Source organism: Dendrobates tinctorius, unplaced genomic scaffold (genome assembly GCF_039654945.1).
Source record: "Dendrobates tinctorius isolate UK_male_01 unplaced genomic scaffold, ASM3965494v1 ptg000250l, whole genome shotgun sequence".
NCBI classification, from domain to species: domain Eukaryota; kingdom Metazoa; phylum Chordata; class Amphibia; order Anura; family Dendrobatidae; genus Dendrobates; species Dendrobates tinctorius.
The window spans coordinates 9,739,991-9,754,764 of NW_027361917.1; the positions used below are offsets into that span (position 1 = coordinate 9,739,991).

At 44.2% G+C, this 14,774-nt stretch overlaps 1 long non-coding RNA gene across 2 annotated transcripts in view; it reads left to right on the forward strand.

The window, feature by feature from the left end:
• Positions 1-7,604: 7,604 nt before the first annotated feature.
• The window catches only part of LOC141063608 (uncharacterized), a 33,380-nt gene continuing 26,210 nt past the window's right edge, over positions 7,605-14,774 (forward strand). For both annotated transcript variants that reach the window (XR_012224909.1, XR_012224908.1), the window contains exon 1: positions 7,605-7,728. This is a non-coding gene — a long non-coding RNA (uncharacterized lncRNA). The remainder of the gene's footprint in view (positions 7,729-14,774) is intronic.

Genomic DNA, 14,774 nt, shown 5'->3' on the forward strand with positions numbered 1-14,774 from the left:
AGCAAGGGGGGCCCACTCGTGGGCGTCGGTACTGGCACTGGGCCCCTCATAGTACGGCGGTGTGTCTGACGGCGGGTGTGCACCACCACCGTCAGAGACACTTGATTGCACTATGAGGGACCCTGTGCCAGTGCCCGCACCCAAGAGTCAGCCTACCCACCTGTCCAGGGCAACAGCACTCGCACGGTGTCGTGCGCTAGGTGGTGACCCCGGCCATAGGGGGGGGAGGCAGCACAGTTAGGGAGTTTTAGAAAGTGGCATATGTTGATGTTGGACATTCAGCTGATACAAAAGGCGAAAGAGGTGAAGTCCCAGGAAGAGGTGGACCAAAGCAAGCCTTTTTTCTGTCACCCTATGTGTCATCAGGGGAAGGTGGGACAAAATCCTTGGAAACCCATGCATGGTTCATTTTAATGAAGGTTAGATCATCCACATTTTGGGTTGACAGACGGGTCCTTTTTTCTGTCAGGATTGATCCAGCTGCACTGAAGACTCTTTCCGATAGCACACTTGCAGCTGGGCAAGCGAGCTCCTGTAAGGCATATTGGGCCAATTCAGGCCAGGTGTCCAGTTTAGCGGCCCAATAGTCAAAGGGGAATGACCTGTGTGGGAGAACATCGATATGGGAAGAAAAGTAGTTTGTAACCATAGTTGACAACTGCTGTCTCCTGTCACTTTCCATCGATGCAGTATTACCAGTTGTGTGAGCGGTATTTGAAAAATCAGTCCACAACATTGTCATGAAACCCCTGTCTCCAACGCCACTTCTGCTGTGTGCACCACGAACACCTCTGCCAAGCTGCCCCCGGCCCGTACGGCTCGTGTGAGAACCATCACCGCTGCTGTGTGCTGGGAATGCCTCAAGCAACCGATTTACCAGAGTTGCTTGTTTATTAGCCAATATTAGGTCAAGGTTCTCCTGTGGCATGATGTTTTGTAATTTGCCTTTATAGCGTGGATCCAGGATGCTGGCCAACCAGTAGTCGTCATCGTTCATTATTTTGGCAATGCGTGGGTCCCTTTTTAGGATCTGCAAATCATAATCTGACATGTGGGCCAATGTTCCCGGTGTCAATGATGCACTGCGAGTGCTGGGTGGAGGAGCACTTTCTGGCAAATCCACATCCCTCCAGTCACGCACAAACCCTGTACCAGACCTTGCCACGCCAACATTTTCACTTGCCCCACGAGATGCATCCTCCTCCCCTAAGTAATCATCCCCATCATCCTCCTCCTCCTCTTCTTCCTCCACCTCGTCCAGGAGAGGTCCCTGAGCAGACAATAGCTGAATGTCATCAAGGATTCCCTCCTCCTCTTCCTCCTCATCAACATTGGCTGCAGACGCCTGCTCCTTAAGGTGCATCAAAGTTTGCATGAGCAGACGCATAAGTGGGATGCTCATGCTTAGGATGGCGTCGTCTGCGCTTACCAGCCGTGTGCATTCCTCAAAACACTGAAGGACTTTACAGAGGTCTTTCAGCTTCGACCACTGCACACCTGTCAACTCCATGTCTGCTCTCAAAGTGCCTGGCCGTGTATCCTCCCACAAATGCATTATGGCCTGCCTCTGCTCGCACAGCCGCTCCACCATGTGCAGGGTGGAGTTCCACCTTGTTGCAATGTCGATAATGAGGCGGTGGTTGGGAAGGTGGAGCAATCGCTGCAGCTTCTGCATACGAACGGAGTGTACAGGCGACCGGCGGATGTGCGCGCACAGTCTTCGCACCTTCTGGAGCAGGGCTGTTAACTCCGGATAATTTTTGAGGAAGCACTGCACCACCAGGTTCAAGGTGTGAGCCAAGCAAGGTATGTGGCTGAGTTTTGAAAGGGCTATGGCTGCCACAAAATTACGGCCGTTATCACTAACTACCTTGCCTGCCTCAAGATGTACACTGCCCCGCCATGACTCAGTTTGTCGCTTCAAGTACTCGGCCAGCACCTCGGCGGTGTGTCTGTTGCCCAAACACATCATCTGCAACACAGCCTGCTGACGCTTTCCACTAGCTGCTCGATAGGGGGACACATCGTGTGCAACAGTGGCAGCTGCAGATGGAGTGCTCGTACGACTGCGCTCTGTGGACGAGCTTTCGCTTCTGGAGGAGGAGGAGGAGGAGGGTCGAACGCCTACAGCCAACTGTTTCCTATACCGTGGGCTAGGCAGCACTGTCCCACCACCGCTGTCCCCTGTGTACCCTGCATCCACCACATTAACCCAGTGCGCAGTGATGGACACGTAACGGCCCTGGCCATGCCGACTGGACCATGCATCAGTTGTGAGGTGCACCTTTCCGCTCACTGACTGCTTGAGTGCATGGATAATGCGGTCTTTCACATGATGGTGGAGGGCTGGGATGGCTTTGCGAGAGAAAAAGTGGCGACTGGGTAGGTCATAGCGTGGTACTGCATAGGCCATGAGTTCGCGGAAAGCTGTGCTTTCCACCAACCGAAAGGGCATCATCTCAAACGAGATTAGTTTGGCAATGTGGGCGTTCAAACCCAGTGTACGCGGATGAGAGACTGAGTACTTTCTTGACCTACTCATAGTGTCTGGGAGGGTGAGCTGGACTTGAGAGCTGCATATGGTGGAAGTAGCGGTGGACAGGGCGGACTGAGAGAGGGTTGATGATGGTGATGGAGTTGGTGTTCTTTCTGATGGCCTAGAATCAGTCTTTCGTTGATATAACAGTGGGATTCCCTGACTGCTGTGGCCTTGCAACGACACCTCAACATTTGCTGCTGTGCTAACCGGTGGGCTTACAGTTGGGGAAACAATGTAGCGTTGCTGACTACCTTCGTTGTGATCAGTTGCACATGTGGCACTTGAGGTTTGGTGTTGTGTCCACGCTTGCAAGTGCATGCTGGTTAAATGTCTAAGCATGCAACTGGTATTCAAATTTTTCAGATTTTTCCCTCGGCTAAAGGTCTTTGCACACTTCTTACAGATAACCTTGGCCTGATCATGAGGATTTTGGTCAAAAAAGTGCCACACTGCACTCTTCCTACTTTGGCAGACATTTTGCGGCCTAGCACGCTGTGATCTTTTGACCCTCTGGACAAGCTGTCCAGCAACTCTTTTGATGTTTGGAACCTGTCTTTGGAGTGCTCCGGGCCTGCCAGATAACAGCTGTTGCGATGTCGATGTCTGCTGTGGATGCTCCTCATCTGAGCTATTGGAAGCAGCACCCTCTTCCCCCAATGGATGCCAATCTGGGTCAACAACTGGGTCATCCATCACCTCCTCTTCTATGTCATGTGCACCTTCCTCTGTGTCACCGTGTATGGTGGTATAGTGTGCGGGAAGGGGCACCTGAGTCTCATCAGGGTCAGAATCTGGCTCTGTACACTGCGAGGACAATGTAGTGCTCTGAGTGAATGTACCAGCAGAATCATCCATCAGCGGCTGTGCATCAGTGCACTCCATGTCAGATTCATCTTGGCCTGGGTAATTCACCATTTCACTTGATAATCCAGGCATGGTATGTGAAAACAGCTCCATGGAGTAATCAGTAGTATGGCCTGCGTCATCCTTCAATCTTGGTTGGGGTGAAGGACACAAGGAAAGGTGTGGTTCATGAACATGAGCCTCCAATGATGACTCAGTGCTTTTATTTTTTACAACTTCAGAAGAGGAGGCGATAGAGCTGGAGGCTGAGTCAGCAATGTAAGACAAAACTTTTTCCTGAAGCTCTGGCTTTAAAAGCGGTTTGCCAACTCCTAGAAAACTAAGCGTTCGAGGCCTTATGTAGCCAGACGATGACGCAGGCTCAACACCTCCTGCATTCGGTCCTATTTTGCTCTTGCCACTACCATCAGATCCACCACCAACACCATCATTACCAGCTGCCAACCCCCGCCCAATTCCACGGCCTCTTCCACCAGCCTTCCTCATTTTTGGTAGAAATGTAGACAAAATCCAACAAACTATATAGTAATGTAAAACAAGGTACAAGGTGTCTATAGGACAGGGGAGATTTTGAATTTCTGCAGACACTTGTGGACACTGGACACTTTTGGATTGTGTGAGGCCCACTGATATCTGAGCGCTATGTCACAGGCTCGATGGCACAGCTGTGACAAAAGTGACGAGAGGATAAGGGAGATTTTGAATTTCTGCAGACACTTGTGGACACTGGACACTTTTGGATTGTGTGAGGCCCACTGATATCTGAGCGCTATGTGACAGGCTCGATGGCACAGCTGTGACAAAAGTGACGAGAGGATAAGAGAGATTTTGAATTTCTGCAGACACTTGTGGACACTGGACACTTTTGGATTGTGTGAGGCCCACTGATATATGAGCGCTATGTCACAGGATCGATGGCACAGCTGTGACAAAAGTGACGAGAGGATAAGGGAGATTTTGAATTTCAGCAGACACTTGTGGACACTGGACACTTTTGGATTGTGTGAGGCCCACTCATATCTGAGCGCTATGTCACAGGCTCGATGGCACAGCTGTGACCAAAGTGACTAGAGGATAAGTGAGATTTTGAATTTCAGCAGACACTTGTGGACACTGGACACTTTTGGATGGTGTGAGGCCCAATGAATATCTGAGCGCTATGTGACAGGCTCGATGGCACAGCTGTGAACAAAGTGACTAGAGGATAAAGGAGATTTTGAATTTCTGCACACACTTGTGGACACTGGACACTTTTGGATTGTGTGAGGCCCAATGAATATCTGAGCGCTATGTGACAGGCTCAATGGCACAGCTGTGACCAAAGTGACTAGAGGATAAGGGAGATTTTGAATTTCTGCACACACTTGTGGACACTGGACACTTTTGGATTGTGTGAGGCCCACTGATATCTGAGCGCTAAGTGACAGGCTCGATGGCACAGCTGTGACAAAAGTGACTAGAGGATAAGGGAGATTGGATTGCTTATAAAATAGCAGTTTGCAGAGCAGTGGGTAAACAGCAATGCCAGCCTGTCAGGAAGCCTTAAAAGGCAGCCCAACAACCAACACCACTGATACACCACAATATAGCCTCCCCTTGCACTGCACACACAGTGACTGGTGTGTTGTGCAGGCCAAATCGCTAGCAGAAGAAGCAGTTTTTTTTTCTTCTCAGCAGGACAAAAAAAAAAAATGGGATTGCTTTTAAAAAAGCAGTTTGCGGAGCAGTGGGTAAACAGCAATTCAGGAATGTCAGGAAGCCTTAGAATATTGCAAAAAAAGGGGGAGACAAAAAAGCGCAATAGGGTCTTATCCACGTTACAAAAGACAGTATATCATGAAATATGCTCACCTGGTTAGGATGAGATAAGAGCGTGTAGGTAGCGGCTGCTGCAGATCCACAGGTCTTCAGTGACCAAAGAAATGATTAATCCAAAGGGAGTTTGTAGCTATATTCCGCGCTGCCGCTTTAGACAAATTCCAGGAGAATGCTGTATGATTGCAGTGGTTTTATTCTACGCGTTTCAGGGGTCTCATGCCCCCTTCCTCAGGAAATACCACCTGCACTGTTTAGGCACAGCAGAGGCTCTCCAAACGCAACATGCCGTCCGCCAATTAATCCAGCAATTTTTGCATTCAAAAAGTCAAATGGCGCTCCTTCCCTTCCGAGATCTGCCGTGCACCCAAACAGTGGTTTTCTCTCTCATATGGGGTATCGTCATGCTCAGGAGAATTTGAACAACAAATTTTGGGGTCCATTTTTTCCTGTTACTCTTGTCAAAATAAAAAAATGGATCTGAAGTAAATTTTTTATGAAAATGTAACATTTAACTTTTTTTCAAAAAATTCCTGTGAAGCACCTAAAAGGTTAATAAACTTCTTGAATGTGGTTTTGAGCCCCTTGAGGGGTGCAGTTTTTAGAAAGATGTCACCTTTGGGTATCTTCTTTCATACAGACCCCTCAAAGTGACTTAAAAATTGGTTTTGTAAATTTTGTTGGAAAAATGAAAAATCACTGGTCAACTTTTAACCCTTATAACTTCCTAGCGAAAAAATATTTTGGTTCCAAAATTGTGCTGATATAAAGTAGACATGTGGGAAATGTTATTTATTCACTATTTTTTGTGATATATCTCTGTTATTTAAGGGATTGAAAATTCAAAGTTTGAAAATTGCTAAATTTTCCAAATTTTCATGAAATTTCCATTTTTTTCACAAAGAAATACAAGCCATACTGAATAAATTTTACCAATGTCATGAAGTACAATATGTATGGAAAAAATATTCTCAGAATCACCTGAATCCGTTGAAGCGTTCCAGAGTTATAACCTCATAAAGTGACAGTGGTTAGAATTGCAAAAATTAGCCTGGGCATTAATGTGCAAACCACCCTTGGGGGTAAAGGGGTTAAAGTGGAGTAAAAGCTGGACACCATTTTTTCCCAACAGTGATCTGGGAGTAAAAGATGCTTCCATGGGTCTTTCCCATGTTCCAATGCTGTTCTTCTAGTCACCACTTTTTCCACTCATTTCAACATTTTCACTGCCCCCCAGGCCTCCTTGAATGGTCTGCAGGAAAAAGGCTCGGATTTCCTATTGACTTCCATTATACTCATTACCCAAAATGAGCATCTCCGCATTAGTATTTGCTCGGTTCGAATAATGACCATCTGAGCATTTTAGTGCTTGCTCAACTCTAATGAGCATTTTTTAAGATTTTATTCACATGAATTACAATGTTAAAAAACTAATCTAGTTTCTTGCTATCCATTTTTCCTGGTAAAGACTTAAAAGTTGTGTATATTATACTTTTGATCTGGGTCAAAAACAGATTACAGATGGAAAAGGAGACAAAACGGAAGAACTTTTATGACACATTTCCATTCCCATTCAAATTTTCCTTTTCTCAATTTTTTTATTTCCGTTTTTTATCATCCTAAAATGAATCCAACAGAAATAACTGCTGGACATGTTAACATAGCATAATAAGACAATGCTGTGACTGTTTGGATGTCATCATGTGTTCTACAAGTTTAATCTTATTGATGCAGCAAAGTTTCTTGGCACTTGTCCATGAAAATTACTTATTTAAAGTCTGCTCTCCACACATGAATAGATAAAAGAGGAAAGAGTTGTTTGTAATTTACCTCCTGTGAGCACTGATCACATTATCTTGTTAACACACATCATAGCAAAATAAAGCAGATTCTTTATAGCAGGTTAGCATTGAGGTCTGTCAAATTAGATGTTTCTCATTTCCTTTTTTTACATTTCAGAATAAAAGTATATATATATATTTATTATTATTATTTTTTAATGTGTATATATATATATATATATATATATATATATATATATGTATTCTATGAAGCAGTGAAGGTGTTACATGTAGGGGTCACTGTGTGTTCCCCCCCAGGATGCAGACAGAGCCCTATTGAACCCTCTGGAGTTCCTTGCAGTCAAAGCAGGACGCCTGTAAGTCACAGGGCAAGATAAAAGTAAACATGGACCTGGTGAAGCTATCTGGCCTGGGATTGTTCAGGAAGAGCTGGTATGGGATTTTATTTTTTAAATGGACTGCAGGAAGGAAGTATTGCTGGTCTGTTTCCTCTAGGCCGGGTCTTACAGGAGGCCTAAGGCCACAGATTCTAGTTTAAAATCCCTGCAGTAAAAGGTTTGGGTGTGTCAGTATCAGAGTGGAGTTTGCAGCAAGCAAAGCAGACGGCTCTGCAAAAGCTCAGCTCTGTATGAGAGTAACACAGAGCCCATCAGAGTGAACTCTTCACACCCATAGCATACAGAGAGGTGCAGTCGCCCACGGCAACAGGTCAGAGGTGGACTGGTGTATTTAGGGACTGTAATCTGTAGGATATGGTTCCTGGCTGCAATCCAGAGGATATCGTTTACTATGTAGAGCTGTGAGTTGCACACTATTGCTGTGTTTTGTGAGATGAACATTTAATGCTGTGAAGGACACGCATTAAACAGACTGTTTTGTTTGGAACTTTGATGGGTCACTGCCTCTTCACTGCAAGTGTGCTACCACTGCACTAAAATTCATACTGCATATATATGTGATTATGACTCTAGGCTTGTCATTATAAAGACTACTATGTTTATACATATTTGTGTATATAAAATGACATTTCCTTGTCTTATATTGTCTATGTTCCCTCATGCCACCAAAATACCTCTGACCCTTCTAGACACAATCACATCAAAACCTTTATGGTTTCCTTGTCACATCTGACATCAAATGTCAATAGCAGCAAATCTGCAAGGGTCCAGGGAGCAAGGTTCAATCATTGGGCTTGTTTTTCAGCACATTCCACAGATGGTCAGTCAGACTGAGTTATAGGGAAAACTTGGAGGCCAAATCAGCACCTGAACTTCTTTTTGGCAGCATCATGTGGCAGGGCGAATGATCCTGTTGAAAGAAGTCACTGACCTTATGGAATGTCATTGCCATGAAAATGTTTATTTGTGCACTAACGTTAATTTATTGTCTGTCAAAGTAACATCCACATAAATGCCAGTATCCAAGGTTTCCTAGATGAGTATTTGCCAGCGCATTACATTGCCTCCATGGACTTGCTATGGTGATCATGATGCTATCTATTGTCCAGGTGACACACATACCTGTCTTCCACACTGCTATCCTCTTTCAGTGTTACATGATTTTGATGCTTAAAGGGGTATTCCCATCTCCAAGATCCTATCCCAATATGTAGTAGGTGCAATAATAATATTATTAGCAAATACCTCCAATAAGAAATGTAGTATAGTTTTTTTTATTCACTATGACTTTTTTGATCATGTGTAGTGTTGAGCATTCCGATACCGCAAGTATCGGGTATCGGCCGATACTTGCTGTATCGGAATTCCGATACCGACTTCCGATATTTTTTCAATATCGGAATTCGGAATCGGAAGTTCAGTTGATTGACGGCCTGACGTCATCATGATGCGCGGTGTGTGCGCATCATGATGCGCCGTCATTTCGGGCCTTCCGGGGGTCTCTGCCGGCCTGCCGGGGGGCTGTGCCGGCCTGCCGGTGGTCTGTGCACCCTGTGGGGGTCTGTACCGGCCTGCCGGGGGGCTGTGCCGGCCTGCCGGGGGGCTGTGCTGATGTCCGGGGGTCTGTGCAAGCATCGTCCGATGGGACTACAAGTCCCATCGGGCGATGCCTGCTACCATGACAGTGATTGACACATTAGCCAATGATGGGACAGTAGTAGTCCCATCATCCGGCTAATGTGTTAAATGTTAAAAAAAAAAAAAAAAAAAAATACTACATACATACTACATACATACATACTACATACATGCTACATACATACTACATGCATGCTACATACATACTACATGCTACATGCATGCTACATACATACTACATACATGCTACATACATACTGCATACATACTACATGCATGCTACATACATACTACATGCATACTACATATATACTACATGCTACATACATACTGCATGCTACATACATACTACATATATACTACATACATACTACATATATACTACATGCTACATACATACTACATGCTACATACATACTACATGCTACATACATACTACATGCTACATACATACTACATATATACTACATACATGCTACATACATAATGCATACTACATACATACTACATACATACTACATGCATGCTACATACATACTACATGCTACATACATACCACATACATACTACATACATGCTACATATATACTACATGCATGCTACATACATACTACATATATACTACATGCATGCTACATACATACTACATATATACTACATGCATGCTACATACATACTACATACATACCACATATATACTACATACATACAATACATACATAGACATACAGTACATATAACATAGAGTAACATACTTACCAATACTTGTCACATTGTTCCCCGAAGCCATTGTCTTTCCGGAATAAATATTAACATAACAAACCACAAAAATACTCACCCACGATCCGAAGCAGTCCACGAGTGTGTCCCACGACGATCTTGGGTAGAGAACGGCAGCATCAGATGATGCTGCCGTTCTCTACGGGCTGCAGGAATCCAATGACGGAAGGTAGGTATCCTTCCGCACTGTATCCCTCCGCCACTTAAAAAAAAAAAAAGTCCCTAGTCTCACTTTATGCCATTGCTGCGTGGGAATTTCCCACACAGCAATGGCATAAAGTGAGACTAGGGACTTTTTTTTTTTTTAAGTGGCGGAGGAATACAGTGCGGAAGGATACCTACCTTCCGTCATTGGATTCCTGCAGCCAGTAGAGAACGGCAGCAACAGCTGATGCTGCAGTTCTCTACCCAAGATCGTCGTGGGACACACTCGTGGACTGCTTCGGATCGTGGGTGAGTATTTTTGTGGTTTGTTATGTTAATATTTATTCCGGAAAGACAATGGCTTCGGGGAACAATGTGACAAGTATTGGTAAGTATGTTACTCTATGTTATATGTACTGTATGTCTATGTATGTATTGTATATATGTGGTATGTATGTAGTATGTATGTAGCATGCATGTAGTATATATGTAGTATGTAGCATGCATGTAGTATATATGTAGCATGTATGTAGTATGTATGTGGTATGTATGTAGCATGTAGTATGTATGTAGCATGCATGTAGCATGCATGTAGTATGTATGTGGTATGTATGTAGCATGTAGTATGTATGTAGCATGCATGTAGTATATATGTAGTATGTATGTAGCATGCATGTAGTATGTATATGGTATGTATGTAGCATGTAGTATGTATGTAGCATGCATGTAGTATATATGTGTTATGTATGTGGTATGTATGTAGTATGTATGTAGCATGCATGTAGTATGTATGTAGCATGCATGTAGTATGTATGTAGCATGTAGTATGTATGTAGCATGTAGTATGTATGTAGTATGTATGTAGCATGCATGTAGCATGCAGTATGTATGTAGCATGCATGTAGTATATATGTAGTATGTATGTAGCATGTAGTATGTAGCATGCATGTAGTATATATGTAGTATGTAGCATGTAGTATGTATGTAGCATGCATGTAGTATATATGTGTTATGTATGATGCATGTAGCATGCATGTAGTATGTATGTAGTATATATGTAGTATGTATGTAGCATGCAGTATGTATGTAGCATGCATGTAGTATATATGTAGTATGTATGTTGCATGTAGTATGAATGTAGCATGTATGTAGTATGAATGTAGCATGTATGTAGTATGCATGTTGTATGTATGTAGCATGTAATTTTTTTTTTTTTTTTTTTTTTTTTACATTTAACACATTAGCCGGATGATGGGACTACTACTGTCCCATCATTGGCTAATGTGTCAATCACTGTCATGGTAGCAGGCATCGCCCGATGGGACTTGTAGTCCCATCGGACGATGCCTGCACAGCCCCCCGGCAGGCCGGCACAGCCCCCCGGAGCCTGCACAGCCCCCCGGCAGGCCGGCACAGCCCCCCGGCAGGCCGGCACAGCCCTCCGGCAGGCCGGCACAGCCCCCCGGAGCCTGCACAGACCACCGGCAGGCCGGCACAGACCACCGGAGCCTGCACAGACCCCCTGGCAGGCCGGCACAGCCCCCCGAAAGGCCCGTACAGACCCCAGAGAGGCTGTACAAGGGCAGGAAAGGGTTTTTCTTATTCCGATACCGGAAGTCCCATAGACTTGAATGGGACTTCCGGTATCGGAATCGGCGATACCGATACTTTTTTTAAAGATCGGCCGATACCATCCGATACGATACTTTGAAGTATCGGACGGTATCGCTCAACTCTAATCATGTGCAATCATTTCAGGACCTTAGATATCACGTCCTGTGATGAAGAATATAATTGTGGATAATTGCTAATGTTAATATTACACCTACTGCATATTGGGACAGGATCGTGGAGATGGGAATACGCTTTTAAGCGATCATCGTAGGTGCTTGAAGCAAGGCCATCGCAGGCACTTTAAAGGGAACCTGTCAGCAGGATTGTGCCGAGTAACCTACAGACAGTCTCAGGTCGGTGCTGTTAAACTGATTAATGATACCTGGGTTGATGAAATTTGTCTTTGGGTTGTTGCTTAATCTTTGTTTTCAGTATGAGTTAATGATATGCTCGTGCTCCGGGGCGGCCTGTGTAGGGTCGGATCTTCATGTGGTGCTCTGATTAGTGCAGTGGACCCAATGAAAGATGGCGGCTACACAGGTGCAGTAATACCGATGAGACAGCCGCACACAAGAGATGCAGAGCATCTGGCTTACAGCCTATTAATGACACCCATACTTCCGTATTTTGGCCATAATATCAACTAATACCTCACATTTATTGCTATGTGTTTTTTGCACTTTATGTTTTTTCAGGGTGCAGTTGGGCCCAGATGGCTCTGTAAACTGTGGCCTCTGTTCACACAGGATGCATTTTAGTTAGCACTGGGCAGCCCGCCTGATCTAAGAGTATGGGCGTCATTAATAGGCTGTAAGCCAGTTGCTCTGCATCTCTTGTGTTTGAACATTGCCGCATACAGATTGTATCTTTTTGTGCACTGGTGTACCAAACGGCCACCCCCTGATAGTAGGTTGGCTGTCTCATCGGTATTACTGCACCTGTGTAGCCTGTGTGGACATCTTTAATTGGATCCACTGCACCCTGATGGTGCATTTGTTTTGAGGCCTGGGCAGGTAAGCATCTCTGCCTTTTTCCTGTTTTTTTTATAGATTTTCAGAGGATTTTCAAGTCCTCTTTTTGTGGTTTTGATGCAATAATTAGGGACCCCATTGGAGCTTTTGCATTAGGGCCCCCAAGATTCAAGTTATGCCACTGAAAACAAGCAATAATAAAACCAACCCATAATGTAATCAAATCCCTGCATCATCTAACATTTGAAAATAGTAGTAGGAGTAAGGATAAACCCCTTGATTAGCTGCAGGGTTTCTTAAGTGTTAATGGTTTCAAGAACATGCAGAAGACTCTCACAAACCTGTGGGCATTCAGTTCTAGGTTACAGAGTTCATTTAAATAAATACCAGATGTGCCACTTCAGCCATTAGACCAATCATCCCTTGATTAATCCTGATTCTTTTCATGATGATTTACACAGTTGTACATTTTTTGCCACTGATCTCTTCTGGAAGGTCAGTTATGCATGAGTTACGTAAAAGCCTATATAAAAGTTGATATTACAATTCTACAACATTCTTAAAAAAGTATAGCCCAGAAAATCCAAGAGCCATAATACATTATCCACAAGAACATTTAAATATTTTGTCATGTGAGACCATGCAAGTACAAGAACAAAATCATCAACATCAGAATCATCCTTCAGTCAGCCATACAGTCATAAACCCATACATCTTCCACAGTTCTCTTGCTGGTTCACTTCCTCAAGGTATCTCTGTAGATTTATCTGACTTTCATTCCTCATTAATGTTGTGATTCTGTGTATTTTCTTGTTGTTCTGGCTGCATGCTTCGCTTCTAGGTGTTTATAAAGTCCAATGAGCACTTTGACTGTTCTCTGCCTTTGCATCAGTCACAGAGATGTCAGTGTTTATAGCATTCTGTAGCTCATTATGTTAGATGTAGGAGTGAAGAAAAGAGAATTTTTCCAGAAAAAATGAAAGTCAAAAGGAACAAACTGTAGTTGAACATTTTTATTCTGTGAAACTTTATAGCCTATGCTATTGATGGCTTGCAATATGTAAAACATATTAAATAATCAATATTGGGAGTCCTCAGTGGTTGGTATGGTGGCCATTTTTAATGGCTAACTAAAAAGATAACACATTGCAGCTTTTGAGACTACCGAGATGTCTCTATCAGGCTCAGGATGACACTAAATCTGAGGAGTCACATATTTATTCCCAAAAAGGACTTAGAATAGTGCAGTATTAAGACAAGTGACATGAAGCAGAACTATATGTAAGAAAAGTTGTGGTAGTAAATATTGGTTCGGCTCATAGATGGGGAGTGTGAAAATGTTGTCGTCTGGTCCAGGGTTGTGACACCTCCTCCCTGAGATCTGAGACAAAGACATAAGTCCATGAGACATATTCATTCCCATTCTAAGTGTGTAAAGTGCCCAAGCGAGTCAGTCATGGGTGAGCTTCTGTTCCCATTCTCTCTGGCACCTTACAGACAAGTTGTGTCCCTGTCCTGGTGTACTGCTGTGTGTGGCGTCCATCACACTTACGTCAAGGCCACAAGCCTCCATCAGTTCCAGGCTTTGCTTTTCTGGATCTTCGGCAGTATTAACTCCAAGGGACATGGATTCCATAAGAGCAATCAAATTTTACTGGACAAATGGCAGCTTTTACAAACAGGCTTACAGGATAAGCCCTAATGGGTTGCTGTCTTTCCCACTGGTACCAGACACAACTTCAGCCCTAGTTCTCGGTGTGAGTGGAGTATTCCTCTTGCTATCTTCCCTAGCACTAGGAATTCTTCTCTACTTGAAGCAGTATATTCGGATTCCATCTGACACTGCCTCTGAGAACTTGAGTCCAATATCTCCTGCAGCTGCGCAGGAGGATTGTGAGACTGGTCCCTGACATCTATCTCGAGGTTCCCAGGCCGGCAAGAGGACTCATGCAGAGGGGTTCTCTGGGAGTCCACTGCCCCGAGTATTAGGCCCACATTATCCCTAGCAGCCCAATGCTTGAGATTTCTGCAGACAATTCACACTTCTGTCCCTCAATTGACACTTATTCCTGTTCCTGATAAACTAACTAGAGATTCCCCAAAGTGCCCACCCACTTGGTTAACTCTCACACTGTCTCTATGCTAGCTGTGTTACTGGGTAAAGTTCAAGTCTCACCTACATTCTGGACAGTGAAATCTTGTGACCATT